At 45.8% G+C, this 3,658-nt stretch overlaps 1 pseudogene; it reads left to right on the forward strand.

Annotated features, from left to right (window-relative positions):
* The first annotated feature begins 428 nt into the window (after positions 1-428).
* LOC137209574 (cytochrome c oxidase subunit NDUFA4 pseudogene) lies at positions 429-883 on the forward strand (annotated as a pseudogene).
* The last annotated feature ends 2,775 nt before the right edge of the window (positions 884-3,658 follow it).

Genomic DNA, 3,658 nt, shown 5'->3' on the forward strand with positions numbered 1-3,658 from the left:
AAGACTGTAAGGCTGTAAGGCTTTCCTTTCCCTACTCCCATATCTCAGGCTTCATTTCAACCTCATTCAGCACAAATACGGGTTGAGTGTTCACTAAATGCCAATTTTTACTGGCATCACTCACTTCCTTCTCTCTGGCATGCTCCTTCCTTAAATTCCACACCTCATGCTCATTTGCCTGTTTCTCTGTCTAGACCTTCTCTGTCTGCTTCCTTGGTTCTCCCTTCCCCTCTCCTTTGGCGTCTCTTTGGCCTTTGTCCCCTCCTTTGACGTTCTTCCAGTGATATCCAGCAGACTGGTATCCTCCATGATCAGGCCCTCAATCTGACACAACCCTCAATCAGGTTGTATCTTCAACCCTAACCTCTGTTTCTCCACCTGCCTGCTAGACCTTTCTCCCTGGGTGTTGCACGGGTGCCTCACATTCCATGCTAGATGGAATCTCTCCTCTGCATAACCCAGCACTCCTCTTAAGCCACTTAAATTCTGCCTTATACTCTTTCATTCAACAAAATTATTTACTCGAGGCCTGTGTCACAACCGTGCTCCACCAGATCATTGGTCAGGCCAAGAATCATCCTAGCTTGATCCCCCTCTTCGTATTTATTGGAGCAGGAGGTACTGGAGGAGCACTGTATGTCTGGAGCCTGGCATTGTTCAACCCAGATGTCAGTTGGGACAGAAAGAATAACCCAGAACCCTGGAACAAAGTGGGCTCCAATGATTAATACAAGTTCTACCCAGTGAATGTAGATTACAGCAAAGTGAAGAAAGAAGGTCCAGACTTCTAAATGAAACATTTCACTATAAAGCTGCTTAGAATGAAGGTCTTCCAGAAGCCATCTGCACAATTTTGCACTTGACCAGGAAATAGTTCCCCTCTCAATGCGTGATTATGTTGGTGTATTGTGTTGGGGTTTACACTGATTAATAAATAATCTGAAACTTAAAAAAAAAAAAAGTTACTGAGAATCTGTTGCTGTTGGAAGTACTAAAGACATGTTAGAAAAGAAAACAAAGTCCCTTTTCTCCAAGAGCTTCCCCTCTAGGGAGAGAGCCAGGTGGTCAACCATGAACCTGCAATATGGCTGGTGGTGACGAGTTCCTTAAAACAATTAGAACAGGGTAAAGGGATCAAAAGTGACAGTGGGCTGTGCTGGCTATTCTCTGCTTACTGTCCCTCCCTCCCATACAATTCACCCATCGTCCTCCCTCTCAGCCCTGTTCCATGCCCCAGGGACTGGCCTACAAGGCTTCTTTCACCCAAGCTCCCTCACCCTCTGCCTTCCTATTGGCTTAGGCAGAAAGAGGAGATGAGAGAATGGGGGGCAGTGGTGTGGCAGTAAGTGTTTAGCAACCAGCTCTCCAAGGAAAAGCAACCTGATTTGTAGCATTTGCCCATTTCTGTGGTGTAAATACTCCACCTTGAGAGATTTCAAACAGCCATCTTGATGTCGGAGTTGGAAAGAGATGCTTACCGTGGGCCCTGATGAACCAGGATAAGCCAGTTTCAACACACCATTGGTGGGAGGAGAGGGAATGTCTTCTCAGCTTCCTCTTGTCCTCGGTCCCGGCAGGGGCTGCATCCCTTCAGGACTGCAGCTCTAGACAACAGTGCCTCTTAGGCCACTCCAGCTCTAACGAGATGCTGAGACTCCCATTCCCTCCTCCTACCTCTTCAGGTCTGGGATTGGGAACAGCCTCTCAGTGAAGCTGGTCCCTGGGTTCCTCACTATCCCTAGTTTCCTTTCCCTACTCCCAGCTCTTCATTAATGTTCTTCAAAATCCTTGTGGAATGTACCTTCTGTTTCCCGTGGGACCCGGACTCATACAGGAGGGTTGTCTTTTTCCGTAGAGTGCACAGGAAGGCCTTTCTGATACTGTAACACTGAAGCACAGAATGAGGGTGTGGGAAGTGATTTGTGTGTTGATCCTGCCACCTCCTCTCCAGTTTCCCCATCCCCATGCCTGGTAACCATTTCTCTTGTATTTGATTTCTAGCAGTGCCAATCTCAGTTCTTTGCATGTATCCAAAAAAACATTTGTTGAATTGTACCAAAACAGGGCCATCTATTGCTTTTCTTCTGCTCTCTAAAAAGTGTTCCTTGTTCCTATGAATTTCACTAATGCTCTTTCATTCTTCATTTGAATCTTCTATTGGGTCCATGCCCAGTGAGCCAGTGCTAACAGAAGCTGGTATGAAATCCTCCTACAAAAATTACAGTCCTCAAAAGAAAAAAAAAAAACAAAAAACACCACAGTCCTCTTATAAAAATTGCTGGATTTGAGACCACAGTAGATAATTTACATAGGTTGAGAAGATGAATTCAAAAGCCATTAAATCTAAGCCTGTGAAATAAAAATCAGCAGAGTTTGCTACAATTGTACTTAAACTCAACATGAAGGCCAAATGGTAACATAGCATTCTGAAGTTACACCACTTTATACAGCAATACCACCAGTGTTCATGCTGCCTGGTGGGCCTGGGTCTGAGAACATAACGTTCCTGCTGTGGTTCTGCACTCCCCTCCCCGCCGGCTGTTAACCCCCTGTGCCAAGGTAGGCTGGCTTCATGAGACCCATTGTGTCCACACCCACTTCACCCACCAAGTGGACCTCTTTCATCATGTCAACCAGCCTATCTGCAGAGGTATCAGCTTGGTAGGGAGAATGAACTCTTTGTGGAGAAGATTAGGATTAGGGCTGGGATTTGGGTTGAGGTTTGTGAAGGTTAATTTTATGTGTCAACTTGGCTGGGCCATGGTGGGCCAGATATGTGATTAAACATTACTCTGAATGTGTCTGTGTCTGTAAGGGTGTTTTTGTTTATTTATATAATTTTTTATTTGTTTTATTTATTTATTTTTGACTGCATTGGGTCTTCGTTGCTGCGTGCAGGCTTTCTCTAGTTGCGTCGAGCAGGGGCTACTCTTCATTGTGGTGCATGGGCTTCTCATTGTGGTCGTTTCTCTTGTTGTGGAGCACAGGCTCTAGGAGTGCAGGCTTCAATAGTTGCAGCACATGGGCCTTAGAGCATGTGGGCTTCAGTAGTTGCAGCATGTAGGCTCAGTGGGCTCGTGGCTCGTGGGCTCTAGAGCACAGACTCAGTAGTTGTGGCGCACAGGCTTAGTTGCTCCGTGGCATGTGGGATCTTCCTGGACCAGGAATGCAACCCGTGCCCCCTGCATTGGCAGGCAGATTCTTAACCACTGTGCCACGAGGGAAGTCCCAGTGAGGGTGTTTTTGCATGAGATTAATGTTTAAAGCAGTGACTTTGAGTGAAACAGATTGCCCTCCTTACTGTGGGTGGGCCTCATCCAATCAGTTGACAGTCTAAATAGAATAAGACTGACCTTTCCTGAGCAAGAGGGAATTCTGCCAGCAGACAACCTTTGGACTTGACCTGAAACACCAGCTCTTCCTGCAGATGTTGGATTTGCCATCCTCCATAATCATGTAAGCCAATTCCTGAAAATACATCTTTCTTTATATATACACATCTAATTGGTTCTGTTTCTCTGGAGAACCTGACTAATACAAGGTTGGAGTTGTGACTGGATTTAGGGTTAAAGTTAAGGTTAACATTAAGGCAGTGTTACAGTTAGGGTTAAGATTCGAGGGATATCGGGGCTAGAGTTGGCATTCAGGTTGAGTTTGA

Source organism: Pseudorca crassidens, chromosome 2, assembly GCF_039906515.1.
Source record: "Pseudorca crassidens isolate mPseCra1 chromosome 2, mPseCra1.hap1, whole genome shotgun sequence".
Lineage (NCBI taxonomy): Eukaryota > Metazoa > Chordata > Mammalia > Artiodactyla > Delphinidae > Pseudorca > Pseudorca crassidens.